The sequence below is a fragment of the Anser cygnoides genome, chromosome 2, assembly GCF_040182565.1.
Source record: "Anser cygnoides isolate HZ-2024a breed goose chromosome 2, Taihu_goose_T2T_genome, whole genome shotgun sequence".
NCBI lineage: Eukaryota > Metazoa > Chordata > Aves > Anseriformes > Anatidae > Anser > Anser cygnoides.
In genome coordinates, this window is record NC_089874.1 from 51,632,694 (window position 1) to 51,654,547 (window position 21,854).

Consider the following 21,854-nt stretch of genomic DNA (forward strand, 5'->3'; position numbering starts at 1 on the left):
CTGGGGATTTGAGGAATAAGAGGAATAAGGTGCCCAGTAGTTTTGTCTAAGTAGGAGAGGTGGCTTAGCAGTCTTTTATGTGCTGAGCCATCATGTTTCCATAAGCCATCAGAACAAAGACAGTGGAGTTATCTTCAACTGAAAAAGCATTAAATACTATGCTGCACTCAACTTGCTTTGCATCTCATAAGGATTCAACCCTGGATAGTAAGGTGACCCTTTATAAGAGCTGAATCATTTTCTGCCCCAAATATAGGCAGAAAAGGAAAAATGAGGGCAGAGGGGATGAAAATACATGTACAATGTTAAGTTGGCTCTGTGATCTGGATCAGATAGCAAGTCCAAGTTCTCCACTGTTTGGAAGAAAACCAAAAATTGAGAGCAAAAATAAACCCAACTTTTACCCAGCTGCATTAATTATATCTCCAAAACATTCTCTGCCAACAAGGAGAATTAGTATAATTAAATTACTCTCCTTAAACTAACTCTGAAGTTTTAGCTAAGAGTTGTTATTTTGGTTCTGTTTGCTTTTGTAGAATTTTAAAAGCCCATACTTTTGAAACTCTAGTACCCTGTATTCTATACTTAACACATTCACAGTATCGCACTTTACCTTTTCCAAAGAGGCTCAACTTCAGCACACCAACAGCTTTTTCAAGTTTGACAAGTCTACTGTATAAGTCAATATTATATATATTGCACAGTATATTTTTGTGACACACCATCTAACCAAGTCAGGTAAGTTTATGCAATATCCACAGTTCCTTCCATAGCCTTGATGCAATAGTTGCAATACACATAGCCAAGTCCTCAACACAATGATTTTGCAGCAAAGGCACTATTGCGTAATTCCTTTTTTCTTTTCAACCCATCTAAATCTCTGTGAAGTTGAAAGCAGTATTTAAAAAAAAAATAAAAATAACAAGAGAAAAGAATGTTCAATTCTGACTAACGGTCCTGTGTTTTAATGTGTTGATGGGAGGCTCAACCCACAGAATGCATGTCCACAGTGATATTTGAACTTTGGTAATTTCTTCCATACAATCCTGAATTCTGTCAGGAAAAAAATGACCAGGATGACTGCCTCACAGAACAGGAGACTTGAGCACCTTCTTGGCTTTCTGGAACCCAAAGAGGAGCAGAACATAATGGCCACACAACCTCCAAATTATTCATTTCCATGACAAAAAAAAAAAAAAAGTATTAATTAAAAGCATGGAAAGTGTGCTCAAAAAGAAAAGTGAGACAGGTCTGAGCAGCTGCTTCAGACCTACATATTTTGAAGGCACTAGCAATCAGAAATCAGAACCACAGAAGCTGTTCGGTTTCATTTTACTTCAGGTAGATTTTATTTAGCCCAGCTATTTAAGAAGATACTTTATTTAAAGCTTAGCAGCCATCCTCCTTTCCCACCATCCCACTAGAGCAAAAAGGGTATTGTGCAACTTGTGAATATCCTGGCACATCGTCATAGTCCCCAGATTAAGTGACAGAAGGTACAAAGTAAACAGCACGGTGCTCTCTCTCACTCCATGGCATTCAGTTGGGGAATTCTGAATTGCATGAAATTGCAGAGCCCATAAATTCATCCAGGTTCAAAACATAGTCCCAAAAATTCACAAAAGGGGAAAAGTACACCCAAGGCTACTCAACACAGAGACCACCAATGACTCAGAGGGTCCATCCTCTGCAGATCACTAGAGGATGAGATGTGAAGCAACCATATGCTGGGCTTGCTCCACTCTCCTCCCCAGGCATTAGCTTCCAGTCACTCTATGGAACAGGTGTCTGCTATGTCTTCCTAAGACATACGTCTTACGTCTCCTCTAGACGTAACCTGGACCCTTGATCTAACTGATACTAATATTTTAAAGCGTTTGCTCTGTTCATGGTTTTATAACCCCCAAATTGCAGAACAAAGTACACTCCAAGGTGACCCATTTGCATATTTTGTGCTCTTATCTTTAGACATGTCTTTAACTCTGTGTCTACATTATGTACACATCTGGCTCCCACCTGAACACAGTGCAGTCTTTGCCATGTTTGTCTTCACAATACACTTACAAAGGAAGAAAAAAGAGGACAATTGGAGCACAGAGATAAAGCCCAAGCATGTACTAATACACCACTAACATATAAGCCCAAGTCTTTTACTTGAGCTGAAAAGTACATTGCCAGTAAACTTCAGCTCTGAGCACCAGCTGCCCAGCAGCTCTGCCTTACCAGCACAAGGCCCACATGTGCACAGAAAGCTCAATGTACCCATGGGTATATGTGTTGTTCTAGACTACTTTTTTGTGCAGCATGCTACTACTTTCTTTATCAGAAATGCAAGCACATAGGTGTTTAGGTGCTTAACTCCCACTGATGTGGGGACTAAGGAATTCATCCATGGTTTCCCAGGAAGCTGGAGACAGAGCAAGAATTGAGTCAAAACCAACCTTCGCATGCCTTTGGGTAGTCTTGAAAGAGCTTGGGTTAACTGCCAAAGCTATCAACAACTTAACTGTATCCTGGATTGGCACAATCTCAAAGAATACGTTACAAAACCACTCAAGAAATTCTGAAATTGCCTTTATATTCAGGCTTACAATTGTACCTGCTAAAGTGAAATGAAATTCAAAAGTAAATGAAGGAAATACTTTTATACAGTGGCAAGGGTAAAGACTAATAGCAGCCAGCATATTTGTTCCCACAATTCTAATCAATTACAGAGGATAATTACGTATTACTGATAATCTTAGTTTATCAACATCAGATAACTCTTGTACATGACAAGACTGAGAAAAAGTTTGCAGCTCTGTGCTAAGAAACGGCATTGGCACATGTTATCTTTTTACTGTATTTACATAACATTCTTGGGAGTTTTAATGGAAACATATCTTTTATAGAAGCGGATTTATTTAGAAAAACTAATTTTATGAAGTCTCTGTATCTTTTGCCGGAACACAGGCAGAAGCAGCTGAAATCCACATCATATTATTTGTGACTGCTACAGATCTATGTGCAAAAGTTGAGTGACCAAACCTGGATCACAAGACGCAGAAGAACTTAATTTGCTGGAGAGCCAGCATCCCCCCAGTGGGATAGGCTGGAATTCACTACAAATACACAGAAAAGTGTTTTGTTTTCCTCCTCATGCAGATATTTTTAGCAAAGTATGAGCAGTCTAACTGGTAAAAAGTTTAGTAAGGGGTCAACTTCACAAACATTTTTTAGCAGAGCCAAGTGTGGTTTGAGAGAGCTAAAGCCTTCTGGAATAGATGTTCCAATCTGGTCTAACTTAAAGTAGATGGAACTAATTCCTGGACGAACAGGTGGGTTGATGGACGAAGTGATAGACCATACCTTAAAATAATATTTTGATCATTAAAACCCAATTTAACATGTAACGTCATCTGTTGTCAGAGTTACCAAACCTTGGAGAAAAACCAAAAACCTGTTCACAATGATTTACAGAGAGACATGTTTAAATATTCATGTAGACAAGTGCTTATTTACCTTTTATATTCAGTGAATTCTGATGCTGTAATGTTGAAGACTGCTGCTATTGAAACTTAACCAAAACAATGTGAGGGAAGTTAATGAACAACCATACCAAATGACATATATCTGATTTCTTACCTGAAGTGTGTTCATCAATCATCACTGCCATGCCAGGAAAATGCTTCAGCAACCGCATAACAAGAAAGATCTGGCAAATTCCTAAATGTTTAAAAAGAAATATAAGCATGTTACATGATATAGAAGTCACCGATTCCACAGCAAGTACAGTAATACTTCAGAGTTCAGTCTCATGCTGCACTTATAAGGATTTTTTTTGTTCAAATGATTCTTCTTCTAATCTAACTTTTTATTTAGAACAAACAAAATTGTGGTGCACTTGTCTGAGGCAGAACTAAAACCACATGAAATGTAATTATCAACAAGACTAATTATAGCTGGAAAATCAACATGATTTTTAAAGATGGCTATATCAAAAGAGAAGCATGTATCCCTAGTTGTTTCAATGATTTGGCAACTGCACTGTATCCACATACTCACTTGTTGATACTAATTCGCACTGTATAACAGAGAGGTTTTTCAGTTCTCACAGGAAAAGAAATAGTTTTCAAATTGTGGTTATATTTTACAGAAATAATGACTTATGCTAAATGTGAAACATATGTCTTTTCTTAAAATTTTCCCTTTATTTTTAATTTGAGTTGGAAAGCTTTATTTTTCCACAACTTTTAGGTATACAGAATACTTTAAAATTCTGGACACAGCATTCTTCAGACTTGCAGTGTGAATTCATAACCACAATAAAAGTATGATAAAACACATAACTAATCTCTGCAAAGTCTTCTCTTTCTAAATCAAACACTACATTGGAAAAAAAAAATGCAATGTTAATGTTGCATGCATTTGCTTGAGTAACAGAGAGCAAATATGCAATAAGCTATCTAGCAAATTAACCTTTCAAGTTTCCAGGTTGCTACCATATCACCATAAAATTCATTGGCAAAACGTGCTTTCTAGGACACAAGAAAAGTGATTGTTCATAATGGTATGGTTATGGTTCTCATTTTATGAAGAACACAAAATTTCATTCTAAATGACACATACATTACATGCATATTTTCTCCATATACAATTACCTTAATCTAAGGTGCAAAGTGCAATCTCTCAGTTGGTCCTACCCAATTTTTAGCAATCTGTAACCCATGAAAGAACATTCTCTGTTCTGCCACTTCAAAACAGTTACATCCCATGTATATCTCAGTTGCCTACTCCAGTAAATAAGGCTAGCAAAGCATCACCTGAGATATGGTTCCAACAGTATTTTAGTATATTTAACTTATTATTAAGCAAAGTTTAAAGAATCCACATGCAGATAGATACCTCTCACTTTCTACAGAATTTTAATGGCTTATCTGATACTAGCATCTGATACATGAATGCTTCCATAAAAATTAGAAGTTCCTCTGACTTATGGCAAGTAAAAGTAGATTTGCAATCATTTTCCTAATTCACATTTTACTACTAATTTTACATAGCTATCTTAAGGGTCTACAGAACCTCACCACCTACTGCACAGTAGGCTTAGAGTGCACTTCTGTGTTAAGAGCAGCATGGTCATAAAAATGCTATGGTCAATAAAACAGCAAGTTCAGGTGATATTCTTATTTCATAACTGACTCCTCATATATGTTCTGCTTAAAAAAAAAATAATAATAATAATCAGATCAAATTAGCCTTTAAAAAATAGTCAAGTAGAAGTCCCTCCAGTCATCTTACAGTAGCAGCAAAAGCCCATCTTGGCTAATGCTTTCCCTTCCTTTACTTCTCTGCAGTCTGCTCTGCCTCCAGTGAGGGTGCCCAAACATAATGGAGAGCAAGGACAGGACATTGAGTGGTTAACCAGGTGTAGCTTACGGAGAACAATGTGGTCTGTTGAGGCCTTCATGACTGATGAGAAGTGAAATAAAAGGACCAAGCTCACCTTTCCAAGCACAGATTGACTTAACAGGATTTTTTAGCTACAGAAAATAGAACATATTTTAATTGCTAGTGTAAGTTAGTTTTATCCAGAATGCAACTTATAAGCTTGGTGTGTAGTCATGCTAATAAGTGGCTTTTCCAAGAAAAAAAATATATATATATCCTGAATTGCAATTCCCTGTCCACATTTAAATCCTGTTAGCATGAACTAGCCAACAAAACAATAAAAGACCTGTATACATCACAAAGTAGAACTGACAGTTTTACCTCCTGAAGAGGTTTTGGTCTAAAATTTTCACCTTGCAACATACTAAGTTTTTGGAAATCTGGTCAGACTAAAATGAAACCAACACACTCAGGAATAGCACACAGACTCTTCCCAGAAAATGTGCTTCTAAGACTAATGTCTCTTCCAACATAGTCTCTGCAATTTCCACAAATCAACCTCCTTCACTAAGGGCACTGAAGAATGTAGGAAAAAATACAGGACCGTACTAAAGCACAGCCTGCCTTCCTGAATGTACAGCCAGAAAAATCATACCATGCAATGTTCCTTTTTTTATGGAACATGCCCATTTCATCTGAATACACTTAGTTTCTACCTTTAGAAGATCATTGCCACTTGTGACTAATTAAAGCCACATTGGTTATTAAACAAAAGACCATCAGAAACATTTAATTCAGAGTGCTGGAGCAAGGGTATAACAAAAAACAAAAGGTCATATGGATTCCTGTGCAGATTGTGGCTCCTCAGCCATCTCTATGGACCGTTGGTGGTCTCTGCAGTTTCAGAATGTGGTCCACAACACAATCATGAGGAGGACAAATGAAAACCATATTCCCGTGCATGCAAGCAAGAAAACAGGAAAGAAATAAAAGGACCGGGTGAACATTCAAAGTTTAACATGATTCTCATTTGGTCACAAATGAAAACCATTATTGAAGCACAGCACAATATTGTCCATAGACTTTTCTGTACTTTGAAAAAAGGTATTAGGCTTTGATGAAACAAAGACTGAGGAATGCTTTTACATGTTATATTTCTTTACAAATATACACTAGACACAAACGAGTCTCAAAGGAGCAAAGTATTTGAAATAAAAATAAGGAACAGAAAAGTTCACAACAAAATCCAAATTGCTTCCTAGTTCGTGGTGCTGTGTGCTTAAGCAGCACCTCTATTCCTTACCACAGAGGATCCTGTTCATGTACCAACCTCTATTCCTTGGCTTCTGCACCAGAAGCTCCTGGCAGGCAACCTGGACAAGTGCCGTGGCATTTTCTAGCCAGGGATCCAACAGGACCAGAAACTTGCCAACCAAGAGTCACCTCTGCAGCTCAGATGGAGCAAGAACAAAGCTGACCTTGAGCTTTAACAACTAGAATTGGATGACTTCTGGCTGTTTGATTTCTTAAGCCAAACAATGCAGTAACATTAGTCAATTTTAATTACTTGCCTTCCTTCCCAAGGAAGTGGATACAAGTATTGTTTTGACTACTCAGGTAAGAGTGCTGCTTGAGACTGGCAGACCTAAAATGCTGGGAAAGACAAGAATGCTATAATCAAACCCCTTCTATCCCCTCTTCACAAAGCTGGAGACATTTGAGACAGGAGAGCTTCCAAGGATCATACTGTTGCCCTGAGTAGCAGCTCATCTCTTCACTCTGCCCAAGAAGCATGGGTGCATATCCCAGCCAACAACAACCAACAGAAAATACTCATGAGTGAGGTAACTCTCTAGCAGCCCCTCTACTCTCCATGGCTGGAGAGAGGTACAACTTTGAGAAGAGACTGTGAGGTCTAAGTAGACAGATGAAGAGTCACCATAGAAGTCCGCCATTTCTGCCAGGAATTGTTCATATTGGCTGCAAAAATATAATACACACTCTTCTGGAGACATGAGACATCATCTGGGTGTTGCTGGCTGTCAGGCTCAGTCCAGACATAGTTAGGTAACTACGACACCCCTTCTTCCATTGCACTGAGCAAAGTTTGGGGGCAGAAGATTGCCTGAAAAAATGAAACATATCAGGAAGCTCTCCAATTCATTCATAAACATAATCTTTACCACTGAAAGAAGTAGACTAGGATTTCCTTTTCAAGGATAATAAAAGATCATTTGTAGGCCAGAGACTAAAGTGCTACCATGAATTAGCTCAATCCCATCCTTTATTGCCATTCTAAATGAGCAATAAAAGCAGGAAGGGGGGTGAATAATTTGCTAACAATTTCAAAATAAAGCTTTATTCTTTTTTCCCTATGTATTCTCATACTTATTACAGTGAAATTAAAAAGTTTTCCTCCAAGTGAACTCTTGCTAATCTTTTTATTTAGGTTCAGTGCTACAGAATGTGACCCTGCAAGAACATTCATCTACAGTCACAGCTGGAGCTCCAGACTCCCTGACCTGAAGGAATTAATTTATTTGCAAAGCAAAAGCAACTGAAAGGCCAAAGGCTTATCTAAAACAAAATCTGAATTATACCATCTTATACAAAGAACAGGATGAAAACGAGACATATAATCAGACATCTCATCAAAAGCTGCTATAGAAATCATTACATTAGAGAAATATAATTTAGAAAAAGAAATCTAAAGTTCTGTGATACCACAAAACAAACTTCAGTTCTTAAAAAAGTAATAATAATTTTAATACCAGATTAAATACAACTCTAATGAACTGCCATCAAGAGAGCAGTCAGACTTAAGAATGCTCAGCTCCAGCCATCCAGCCTGACTCTGTAGTCTCATACTTTTGATAGTTACTTGCTCATTTGGAATGTTTATCTAAAGCCAGTTCTAATATTACAAAATGAAAAGCTTGTTCTTGCTTCAGTTAATTTGCCAACTTCTTAGTCCCTTTTCTCCTGTTCAAGTAAATAATAAGAATGTGACGGGCAGTGGAAAGTCAGATTGTCTGTACATAATCCACTCGTTTGCAGCCAGCAGGACAGTGAGTATAGAAGGACATGAAAATTATTCGTGAGCAGACAGAACTTAAAGCATGAATGACAATGTCCACACGAATGGCAAAATCTGGATCTTCCACTTTTGACAGATTTCATGAAAAGATTTCCAAAACAATTTGTGAAGAGATAATATTCTGAATATTAAAAGATAAATAAAAATCCTAAAGCAGTGATTCAACACTTGTTACAACAATCCTTAGCTAAGTATTCACGAGATGCATCACATTGCTGTTTTGCAGAGAATGCATTTAGAGATGTATTAACTTGATCACGTGTGTACATTCATCACCTTTTTAATAATCTGAAAGCTTGACCCATTAAACTAATCAGGAACTATTTGTACATCCACATTCAGAGCAATTTATTTTGTGCATATTAGGCTGAAATGTTTGCTTATGTTTTCTAAAAGCTGGGCATCCCTGACACTTGAGACCTCAATATCTTGATTTTTTCAAATCACTGCCTTCCTAATCAAGGAATAAAAGGGCATAAAAGCTTCATATAATGAAAATAATTTAGAAGCTTTTTTTTTTTTTCAAGGAGAATCTAGGCACAGAAAAGCCAGAGTACTTTTGATTCTTACCCACATTTTAATTTAAGTGTTCAGTTTACTCACATTTTCAAAAAAAAAAGATTTGCATCACATTCTGTATGAGAAAATATTACAGCCATGCTGGAACTCTTACAAACATCCACCTGAAACAGCATAAGCAGTTCTTTACTGGAGTTGTTAAAGCAGTAGAAACAGAGTCAAAAAAAAAAAAAAAAAAAAAAAAAATCTTTACTGTCAAAACAATGACAAAGAAATTTCAATTAATCTCATTTAGATGTAGCATTTTTATCCATCTAAAGTGAAAATATATTTAATTAAATCACACCACTGACAGAGCATTCTCCCTTTCCTATTTCACTACCCATTTATTTTATCCTACTAGTCCATTTAGCATAGCTGCCCTTAACACTGTGTTCCCAAAGAGAAACAACTTAAAAGAAGATTCAGGTCAAACTTCAGTAATTGAAATTACTCTATCACACTGGCACAGGGCATCCACTGAGGAATCCACATGCAGCAAGGAGCAAGCACTGTTTAGCCTGTGGAGGTTTCCCTGCTGCTATTTAGTTGGATGAGGAGGACAAGATTCCAGCAGGAAACACCAAAGGAAGAACACGGCCCCTTTGCCGCAGCGGTGAAGATGGGGCTGGAGCTGCTAAACCTACGCAGATCCTTCCTTCTGCTACCCAGTTCACTTACTTTGAAGTACTACTTGCTGAACAGCTTTTTCCTTAAAGACATATCAATACAAATTCATATTAAACATTTCTATGCATACAGCTATCAGCACCTGAGAAAGAATAGTGCAGTAATGGTGTTTTGATGTTTCTCCTCATTTAGTTTTTTCTTAAATAATGCCAATTCCCCAAAAGAAATAAAATCCCTGAGCTAGACCCATCAGGTTACATGGGTTAGAGAGGTCTGTGAAGATTAGCTATACCCACAGTGCTCCCAAGTAGGGTCTGACCAATGAAACTGGAACTTTATGCAGAAAGAATGACAGATCCCTAGAAGTAGCCTGGCTCACCTAGCCAGGGCCAGAAAATTCAGCCTGTGCTTCTTTCCAAAGTACCAAAATTAAAACAGTCTTCAAATTAAAAACTGACGTAATACACTTCGAGAGAAAAAAAAAAAAGTCACCATGAGCTATGATGGCAACTCCTATTTTTCCTTTTCTAATTTTGTACTTTTTATTATCACTATCCCTGGTGGCTTTCAGGAGGTCCCTACAAACTAGTTACTGTTATGAAGATGGCCTATTTTAATCAGTCCCTTGACAAGAACAGCTAATTATCTAACTTTTCTGTCTGAACTACCAGATGGCTTTAGTTCTATACTTAACTCGATTAGTTTTCAGTAAGTAATGGAATTTGCATATTAGAAGATGTCTGTGATGACACAGAACAGAAATAATACCAGTACCAATACCAGTATCTAAGGTACATGTAGCATACTTACTGCACTCTTCCACTAAAATATAAAATAGTCACTTAAAATGACAGGCATCTTCCACATTTTCTTTTCTTGTTGAACTCGCAAAGGCATGCCAGCTTTCCCTTTTGCTGGCAGGTTACCACCGTACTCACATTGCTTTCTCCCCCAAAGCTGCAGACATCCTAGTGCATCTACCCATATGAGAAACCAGGACACACACCAGCGCTGCATGCCGTGGTCCTGCACAGCTCAGTGCTGAGCATCTGCATGCAACGTCCCAAGGGACCATACAAGTGCTCAAGCCTCATGGAGCAGTACTGCCAGAATGTCACGGATGGTGCAACTAGTGACTAGTGCTTGTGTGTGCTTGCAGGGACATCTATAGAAACAGGCAGATTTTGGCCAGTTGCAGAGGCTGGAATTTAGACAGGATTTAGCCAGCGGTGTGCCCCAATGGTCGGTACTGGTTCCAGGCCTGTTCAAATCATTCATCAGTGACCTAGATGAAAGGACAGAGCGCATCCTCAGCAAGTCTGCTGATGACACAAACCTGGGAGGAGTGGTTGATACACCAGAAGGTTGTGCAGCCATTCAGAGGGACCTGGACAGGTTGGAGAGCTGGGTGTAGAGGTGTAATTTTGTTTTATTTTTTACTGGGTTTTGTGGGTTTGTTTTTTTGTTTGTTTGTTTGCTGGGTGAGGTTTTTTGTTTTTTAAGGAGGATATAAAAACATAATGGCAAAACACATATGGCTGAAAATATTATTTTCAAGTTCCTAAAGAATACTATAAACAATGGAAGATGTCAAGAAATAATTTTCTTTTGTCTGCACATTTTTACATAATCACTCATTTTTAACTAACTTCTGTAAAAGGTTTTGCATATCTTTCTCGACTAAGAAAGAAAATATCTCCAAAACCAGAAAAACAGCTTTTAGTCATGTTAACACTAAGAATATATATACTTAATTAAATTATACAGGTAGCAACTGAGGAAGGGAGAATTACCATTTTAAAAACAATAATAATAAAAGAAAATATTCTAATTCCTGAAAAAAAAAAATTTACTTCAGTGAAGACCTCAGGACAACAGTATACCATATTACCATAGTTTATTCTATAGCAACCATCAACAGTTAAGCGTCTCTTGGTACCACCATGGCACTGTAAGAAAGATTAAGTGTAAATAATCATCAGAGCTTTCTCTATTTTTCAGCAATAACTCTCAGGCAGGGCAGCAGGAGAAAAAGGCTGACTGAACACCTGATACTCAAGAAACAAAACTGAGTTTTGTTAGTGTAACAACCATGACAGCTTCCATTTGTAAGGCTTCTCATCTTTGAATGCATCGTAACAAGGATATTTGTTTAATAAATGGAACACCTGTAGACTGACAAACCTGGTAAAAATTCTCAGGTTTGGTTTTGGTTTCCAAAACTGCTTTGATCTTCTCATCCCACGGTGGAAATCAGGTTTCATTTTCTGCCACTCTGATCCAACTGAGGTCAGTACTTGGAACACGTATTCCAACAAAAACCCAAATCAAACAAAAGCCCCACTTTAATATATGCTTGAAGATATTTATGTAGGATTAAGACAAGCGAGCCTTCCCAAATGGAACTGTAATTTACATCAATAAAATTCTTAACGTTAATCCAACAAAGACCATACTATCTATTTTTAGTAATGCACAGAATTTTTGGAGCTGATTTTAGAGTCAATGCTGAGCATAAGAGGTCTTGGGAAGCTGACTTGAGTTGAACTTGTAAAGACAATCTCTAGTTATATTTCACAGAGACATAGATCCTCCTGAAATGGAAAACAACAATAACTACTGCCAAGAAAACTAAGTTTGCTTGAATTTTCCCATGTAGTGCTGTTTAATATTCAGCTAACCAGCTTGGGTTCTGACTGGCTTTTAACACAGCACTATCTGCTGCTACTCCTTAGTTTCAGTTTCATTAAATCAGTAGCAGAGTGACTACAAGTCATGATTTAAAATGACATTTCCTAGACTGGTCAAAGTCATTTGGCCAACCAACTGCACCCCAGTAAGATTTCAGCTGCCTTCCCTGTCACAACTGCCTAGGTAGCCTTGGGCAAGTCAGCTTTAGGCTATGTCCCACCCAAGTGCTCAACTACACAGCACCTTTGCACATTGTCTCCTCATCCAGAGGAGCCCCTAGCAACATCCCAACAATAGGAAAGGACAAGACCTAGGCTTTTCCACACATCCTTGTTTCTACAGGCCCAAGTGGAGCTTAAGATGCTCTTCTTAGGGATGAGCATACCCTCTAGAGCAAACTGGGATGTTGCTTGGATGCCCTGCAACTTCAGTTCCCCATTTACGTGAAAATCTCCTTCACCACAAAGGTGATGTAAAGTTCAATCCATTAATGAACATAAAGAACACAAGCAGTAATGGCTGTGTGGGCAAATATTGACAAAGGGTAACAGTTTCAAAGAAGTGACTAAAGTACACTGAGTCTTCCTGAATCATCCCCCTCTGTGGGATTTCTGCTCCACAGTGACTTAAAAAAAGTGTCCACTATCCCACAGAATCTCATTATACATGTATGTGTTGCCTATGACCATTCTACAATATGAATCACTTTCTGTGTTCAACTTTATTAACTGAAAGTCTCCTAAATGAAAAGCAGGAAAAAAAAAATCTTAAATACAGCTATAAAGTACACAGATAAGAGATATTTTTCTTGACCAAGATGACAGGATATTTCAAGAGAAACAGAAAATGCCACTAAGAGCATAGACAGATATAGAAGATACTGCATATTACTAATAACAGTAAACTTTTCCTTCCTTTCTTCATGAAAGGAGTCAGTTGATTGAATGGAACAAGTAGTCATTCTTACTTTTTTCATCCATCCTTTGTACACATCAGTGCATAATTCTTTAATTATCAGTAATCTGACACTGTACATAAAAAGACCCATGCTTCTGAAGTCACCTGTAACATTGCATTATAATTCTGATTTAAAGCCATATCTTAACATCATCTAATAAAATGAATAACATGGGTGATATACAACAAAATTACAAGCCCTGCATACACAGACCAGCCAGGGCAAGCCACAAGAGCGAGTTATCTTTAGTACTGGAAATGAACTGATGAGGTAATTCCTTCAAAAACTTATCAAAAAATATACAGCTTTAAATCCTAACTCACACTTCATCCCACATAGCAGCAGGAGGGGCTTACTAATTGGAATCTGTAGAACATATGGACTGGAATACATCCCATCATCCGGAACCTCAAATAATACATGTCAAGTTACTGAGCTTCAGTGCATTATTAACAATTTGCCTTCTGAATGCATCACTGTATTTTACATTTTACATTATAAAGTGTACACAGAAAAAAAAAAAGAAAGAAAAAAGAGAAAAAAAAAAGGAAGCTTTACTGAGGGCAATTAATGCAAACATCAAAGATGCAGTACAGAGAGAAATCCATGGTTATACTGGCTTTCCACTGAACCTAAACAAGGATGGTGGTTCTAAGATCCCATTTATATATAAAACAGACTCCGATTTTTTTTTTTCTGCCTTCCCATTTCCTGACTGCATCATTGTGTAAGGAAGCCTGTGAGCCTTTGAAGCCTCCACCCAAAACAAACATGAATCTTTATAACTCTTGCAATCTTCTGCTTTCTGGCCACCCAGCAAGAATCTAACTGGATCCCTTGTTTGAAGGCCACCACTGAACAGTACTACCAGGGGAAAAGAAAAAGAAGATGAAGTCCAAATGTAATAATTACATAATATTTTTAATGAGATATAACACTGTGTTAATCTAAACAATGTGTTAAGATCTTCATCAATCAACTTTGAAGAATGGGCAATATTCATCAGTTTAGCAGAGTGAAACCAAGAAAGCAGAAAGTCTTATTCAGTTGTTAGACAAAGACTCTAAAAGTGACACATCTCAGATAAATAGTCGGTAGTACCCTAATTTTTACACCTCTCTGAAAAGGATATTCCCTTGAGACACACCAACACGCGACTGACATGGCTGTTTCTCAGAACAAAGTGACATTACCCAGAGAGTGTTGTGTGCAGGGGCACAGCATCAAAACCCCAGAAAACACCAAAGAGTGGCTGCTTAAATTTTCCGGAATCCTAGAAACCTATTACTGCAAGCTCCTCTCATCCTGGTCACAATTTCTGATGCATATGGAACAGCACAGAAAAGTGCCATTGCACAAGCAACAATTCAGTGCCAGAAGGATGCTTCCATAACACCTTCCTACAGCCTCTCAGAGGGTCTTCATTCCAAATCAGGCATGGATTTAACAATACAGCTAAAAAGCTATTAGCTGCCCCCTAATCATGATCTAATAATGTGACCGACTCCAAATTATCTCATGTTCATGATATACAACTGCACAGCTCCCTTTTTTTCCCTCCATTCACACTTCTGTGAGCATTTTAATTTCTATTTTGCAAGGCAGCTTTCATTCTGAAAGATGCTAAAGTACACTATAGCTTATTTCTTAAAAAAAAAACATGCACATAAAGCTGGGTAATTCTTTTTACTACAAGTTGTGCAATGTTAGGGAATCCTGCACAGGCATTATAGGAAACAAAATTATATTTTCATGCTTTGTATTATTAAACACAACCTGTAACTTTTAAGTATCTCAGGAATTCTTGTATTTGATATTCTTCTAGTCATTTATTAACATTTACTTATCATCCCACAAGTGTATTTCAAAATTATTTTTAAAAGAACACTCAGACTACTACAATACATTATAATAGCAGTTTAATATACCAATTACAGTAATTAATTGCAGATGCAGATATTTTGAAGTAATGCTCATGCTAATATGTATTCTAATAAAAGAAAGAGGGAGAAATACTGATCAAGGCATATGGATGCATAGCAATTATATATTGACAGATTTGGCTTTTATTTACGCTCATATGGAATTTGCAAAGCTTGTGTCTGTCATTACCTAAAAAAAAATTAAAAAAAAAAAAAAAAAGACTGCAAAAACACAGGATCGTAGGGTCTACCTATGGTGTTCCTCCCCAGCTCACAAATTTCCAGTGGAATTCAAGAAATGGAAAGATGAAGACAGATTACACTGTAAAGGTTATCTTAAGCTTCTCAGATTTATTTCATTTTTATTTTTTTTAAAGCATGTCCTGAGTGGAAGCACACTAGATTGAGGCCTTCCAAAAACATTTTCCCTTTCTTATGCCTTCTGATTGGACAGCATTTTTCTGGAAAAGGAATGAGTATGTTTTCACAAACACAGGCCATTGTAAGATACCATACCTCACTGAGTGATCAGAGATGGCACGGGGGTACTAGAACACTACCTGTTGTGTTTCCACACACACATACAACATCTAGCATTCTCATCAAATCAAAGATGACTGTAGGTTAAAGCTGCTGCTTATAGTTTCCTTCTTAGCAAATAGAAAGGGGAAAACTTTCCTACAGGAAACATCTTGAATACATGTTAACTGCTGAGAATTTAAGAAACATGCTCAGATGCCCAGTGTTATTAAAACCAGAAAACACAGAATGTGCACACAGTAAGGAAAGAAAGACCTACAGTTGTCTGCTTCTCCCAAAATCTGAGCTTTCTGAAATGCTTTACTGCTGCCATATCTTCCCTCACACAAAGAGTTCAAGTGAAAAGAATCACATTCTATTAATATATAGTCTCTGTAAGCTATACATCAACTTAACAATACAGATCATCTCAGTGAAGACATTTGATGGACTTCTTTCAAACCGAACCTTTTTTACTGCTACTGACTTGCATGGTGTTAGATACCAGCTACATGAGGTAGGGAAAAGGGTCTTGAACATGAAACCATGAGCAAGAAAGTCCTTATGTGAGGTTTAGGCTACTCGAAGGCATTCCTTCAATTACCAGTAATTGGAATTGAAAAATAATCTTCCTCCACTGAAAATTTTCTGTTATTGGGATATGTGTTTCAAATTCATCTAGAATAAATCATCCAATAAGTACAAAATAACTAAAATAACATTTATTGAAGCAATCTGGTTATGGTCAAACATTTGATATTTTTATATGCAGAAGATCAAAATCACTTTCAGAATAAAGCATTTTTTCAAAGGCACATGGTGCAAGCTCAGTCTATTGAAACTAATCACTGACAATTTTCATACATTCCTTCCCATGAAATCCAGTTCTGCATTCTCCATAGAAAGTACATCAACCTCTTAAATAAGCAACCCGTATACTCATGCTTCCAGCTGCTTTGGGGCAGATGAATACTGAAAATATTCCAAACCTGGAGGCTGGAACCAGCTGCTGTCTTTAAAAAAAGCATTTGTTTCATCCCAACATCCTTGTCGATATGGTAAATATAAATATTCTCACAATTTGGAAAAGTCTTTTCTCTTCCCAAGTCACAGAAAAAGAATTAACCTTTGATTTGCAGGAAAGGACTTTCTAGTCTTGGAGAAAGGAAAACTCATAATATACCAACAAAATTAATATGGATGAAATTTTCAGCTCAAGAAATATTAATAATAATTTTTAAAAGAATGGTGTGTCTTTGGTACTTCCAAAAAAAAAAAAAAAAGCTTCTTGAAATAGCAGTTGCCTGGAACTTCTTGGGTACGTAACATTGTGATATTGAAAGATAAAAATAATCACACATCCACAAAAAAGTGAACTTCTTTGTAACGTAAAACCTTCTGCTTTCTGTATCCCCATGAAGGATTTAGAGCAACATCCCATGTTTTTTGACTGCCAGAAATGCTGATTTCTATACCATAAGTTAGCTAACGGTCAATAGAAGTTCAGGGGTAATACGAGTAAGTATTAAACCAAAACTAATATACATAAATCATCATTTATTAAAGGAAGAAAAAAAAAAAAAAACCAGAGGCAAAGAAATAGTAATGGCTCCTCCTGAAAGCTACCAGGGGCCACTGCTCTGCGGCCTTGATGTCCTCGAGAATCCTACCTTCCACTCATGAGGAAGCAGCAGGAGCCTAGCACAGGCAGCGCTAGCTTACTTCGGGGTGGGGGAGGTGGGAATAATGCATTCAGTGTGGTTTTAGCTGCTCTTTGCATGTTTTGACCCCTGGAAAGAGGCCGAGCAGCAGCTCCCATAATGTGTCTGCTCCCCACAGACCTGAAGTGATCTATGGGATCATGGTTTGGGAATCTTCAGACCAGATCATTAGGAAAAGCCATTAATAACACAGTTAGAGACCCCAGTCAGCGATGGCGTACAGCTTTAAGCAAAAACATCCTTTTCAATTAAAGCTGTGTTTGTGCTCAAGTTAAACACTGACATTTCATAAATCTCGCATGAGATGGCCCTAAAGAAAACCACACACTAAATATTTAATTTAAACACCGCATGACTGGGTTGGGGGCCAGTCTCAGAGCCTCCCACTGCTGTTCCCCACTGGTAGCCAAGTCAGGGATCGGCAACCCAGGGCCCGCTGGCATGAGAAGGGCTGCAAGCTCAGCAGATGCTCCTGCCACCCCGCAGCACGGCCACGCGGCTGCCGCCAGCACCGGGCCACCCGCATGGGCTCAATCACTCCATGAGCGCCTCTGCCCACGTGCTGCTCTTCTCAGCGCAGCAAAGTGCTGCAAGCCTGGAGCCAGAGGGATTAGTAATGGGAACGGGGCAAAGAACTCACTGGACTGAGTCCATTTTGTGTTAACTATGAGGGCTTGGATTTCTTTCAGTAGCTGAAAGAGACAATAAACAACGAGTAAGAGGAAGTTTTCCCACACAGGCTTTACATCTCCAAGGGAAGAAAGGGGAGGGGGGGGAGGGGGATACACAAAGCTATTTCTGATGCATGCCGTGGGCCAAACTTCTAAACCCTCTTCAACCTTTTCACATTTGCAAATTCATGCACTTGATAGAATTGCTCTTACTGATTTCATGTATTGCTTTTATTGTGCTCTTCACTTAGTTAGGTAAGTCTACAGATTTGGCACAGAACAAGCTTCTTCATCAGGGAAATGTGCACTCAGACGTCTGAAAGCATGAACAATGATACTGAAAGCAGACATTGGAAAAAACTTGGCTTACTTTATGGTCACAATTTTACTAACAAGCCACTATGCCCAAGATGCGAGTCACACACTTCCGATTTCCAGTGGTGTCAATGTATTACTAAGCCTTGCCCTAAAATTGAGATGAAAAAATATGGGATATTTTCTTTTCCTGAATAATAATGCATTTATTTATCTTTTAAGTTACAGATAAACTTTGTCCATATGAGAAAGAGGGAGGTACTTATTAAGAAAGCACAAAAATCTTTTCACAGCACATCTCACTTCTACAGTACCATTTCTCTTCTCTCTCTCCTAGGAACAGCAAGAGCATTCCACTGTTTTCAAGCTACCAACTGTGAATACAAAGATCTAATGCAATTACTCTTGGGAGCACCTCTAATCCACAGGCCAAGCATCAGGCACACAGAGGTCTAGGCTAACTTGTTGCCTCTTAATACTGCAAACTGCCATTGAGCCTCAGAAGGAGTTCAGTCCTCCTGCAAAGTGAGTGGTTACAAAGAAGTTGGGAATGCAATCAACTTAATTGAATAACAGTTATATCTAAAGCGGTCGAGCGTGACCTCACCGATTTCCTTGGTGTCTCAAATTTTGATGTTCTAAGATCCTAAAACTCCTTCTTTTGTTTCTTTGGTTCTTTGCATTAAACTGGGACATAGACGGTAATTTTTGACAGTCAGCTCTTCTTTCTCATCTTTGCTTTTCACTAAGCTCATGGCTAGAATAGATTCAGCTCATGTGTATTTTTTACTGTTCACGAAAATAATCACAACACTGGTAGGAAAAAAACTTTCAGATATCTTTGGGCAATATTTAACAAATAAAGGGTAAAAGAAGCAACACATTGCAATGTCAAAAAAGGAAAAAGTTAGAATTTGCCACATGCTTGACCACTTTAGCCCAACAAAAAAAATAGATCAAGTGAAAAACATAAATGTTACTCAGCACTTCCATTCCAAGCTGGACTAAAAAAAAAAAAAAAAAAAAAAAACAGGTAAGGAAAGATTGCAGACTTACTTGGATGAATGAACACTTTGAACAGCATATTAAGAGGAAGTCTAGTTGCTACAAAGAAAGAAAAGATTAATTAGCAAAGATTTCAAGGTCTCGAGGGTAAGAAAGAAGTGTTGAAACAAAAATAAATAAATAAATGGGGGGGACAGAAATGAATATGCCACGTGCATAAGTGGTGCAGCTTCTGGAATTTGATGCTGGCAGCCGACCTGCTCTGAAGCACTGGGACCCTGTCAGGATGGCTTCCTACTTCAGCTAGAGCTGTTACTCTAGGTGTACTCTACTCCAACTAATTAAATAGCAAGGGGAGGAAAGGGAAATGAGACTGATATGGCAGGCTGAAAAGTTTTACATGGTGCTAAGCAGCCAGCCAGGCTGAAACACTGTAAACGATACAGAACAACTACTTCAGAGTGGAGAGGAAAGGTCAGAGACAGCCGCGGCCTAGGCGTTTCTAGCATTACACAAGCGACTCGGGATGAGGTAGTCAACCTGAAAGCCTGAGCAGGTCACAGGCTCAGCACGGTGACTGCCCGTGTATTTCTGATGCTCGCAGCAGGCTCTGGTGCTCCTCTGAGCAAAACAGCCTTCTCTGTCTTCTCCCACACGCTTCCTGCCAAGCATGGGGCCCAGAGGAAGTTACTCAAGAAAGATTTTTCCATAAACATAAGTCATAATTTTTATTCTTCAGAGAGTACTATAAATCAGGAGGAATAAAACTGCACTAGTAGCCTCTTCGGAGCAATAGCTTCTTATACTACCCTCTCTGGTTATAGTTGCAGTACCCATAAGTTTCATCTTCACACTTCACTATACATAACCAAAACTGAACAACTTTGTTAGACAAGTCCAGATTTAGCAACATGCTCATTTCATCCCCCACCTATCCATCCATCGCCATAAATATGTTACATAGAAAAATTCTGCTTTATGAAGCAACACATATATAAAGTTTTAAAGGCATGTGAGACTAAAGCCAGCAGTTAGGTAATAAACTTGCAGGTGGGAGGGCTTTTTTAAAACAAAAAAAAAGTTTTTAGTGGTGTTAATAAAACGCACAACAACAGGAAATTAGAATTACTGAAAATGAATTTGAAACAGTTTTGAACAATTCTTATTCAGTTGAGAATTTTGGCTAGAAAGAGTCCTTGTTACTAACCAAACGATTCTTGCAATCCTAATCCTTATCCAATAATACCTGACACAGCACTGAGCAGGTCTGCCTGCAAGCTGGTAGAAGTTAGCATGGAATACTCTTTTTGCCAAAAACTGAATATTTTTGCCAGCCCTGGTTTGGTTAGGTCAACAGGGCCCCAAAATAAAGAGTTTTATTTGCATATTCCCTATGTATGGCTACTTAAGCTTTTCAAGGATTAAAGTGGAAGCTGTAGATGAACTTTAAGACCTAATAAAAGAGGAGGAAGGCAATATCCTGATTCAAAAAAAATTAAAAAAAAATAAATGTATGCCTCATTTCTTTAATGCATCTCAATGCTTTTATGTGAATACAAAAGTGGAAATTAAGTCTAAATGGCACATTTTGCAGCAGCATCAGTTCCTTTGGAAATCATGGTAAGTATCCTCAGACAGAGTGCATTAGTGCAACACCAAATGGCAGGAGCTGACCACTGCATCAAGGCTTGTGGAGAAGCAAAATTAACTCAGCCTCCTCACCAAGGAAGAACTAGAAAAAAAGAAAAAAAAAAAAGCAATAGCCATTTTGCTATTGAAGCACAGCACAGCACAATGTTCTAGTAGCACCTTCAGATAAAAAAATGTCTCACGCCAGTGAGAAGGAATAGGAAGAAAGTCACCATTTCTCTGCCTAATTTCCTATGAGCCAGCTAATGTCATCTTTACCTTAACCAAATAAATTTCAGCTACTTGATTTTGATCAATTTCAGACATACCCAGGCTGCAGGGAAAAAAAAAAAAAAAAAGTTGCAAAATGAGCTGCTCTTGCGCTAAGAAACACAGGGTAGCTGGCATAGAGACCTAGACAACCTTGCCTCATAGAGACCTACTCTCTAGTGACCACCATTAGCAGGCTGAGAGATGTTGGTTTTAGCTGTTTTGGATTTTGCAACCTCAGAAAACAGTCAAGATTAGTGATAAGGCTGTAAGTTTGCCAGCAGATCAGTGCAATCACAGATATGACATTGGAGCAGACTTTTCCATACAGGGCATCAGTTCTGGACCCATCTTCCAGGCTGCATCAGAGCACATTTTTGTTAACCTCCCAAACACATTGCAAAGCTGACATTGATTTCTATGTATTTCATTGGAAACTTGAGTGAAGGTTAATGGTTTGCTTTTATTGTTGTTTCCTCCTACAATTATTGATCTGGA

General features: G+C 38.1%; 1 protein-coding gene across 12 annotated transcripts in view; it reads right to left on the bottom strand.

Annotated features, from left to right (window-relative positions):
• The window catches only part of LOC106038303 (uncharacterized), a 289,082-nt gene that overhangs the window by 208,358 nt on the left and 58,870 nt on the right, over nucleotides 1-21,854 (bottom strand). For 11 of the 12 annotated variants that reach the window (XR_010829283.1, XR_010829282.1, XR_010829280.1 and 8 more), the window contains exon 3: nucleotides 3,625-3,705. The gene's annotated coding sequence lies outside the window, so the exon portion shown is untranslated. Of the gene's footprint in view, nucleotides 1-3,624; nucleotides 3,706-19,508; nucleotides 19,557-21,854 lie in introns of all 12 variants that reach the window. The other variant, XR_010829278.1, reaches the window with a different exon arrangement.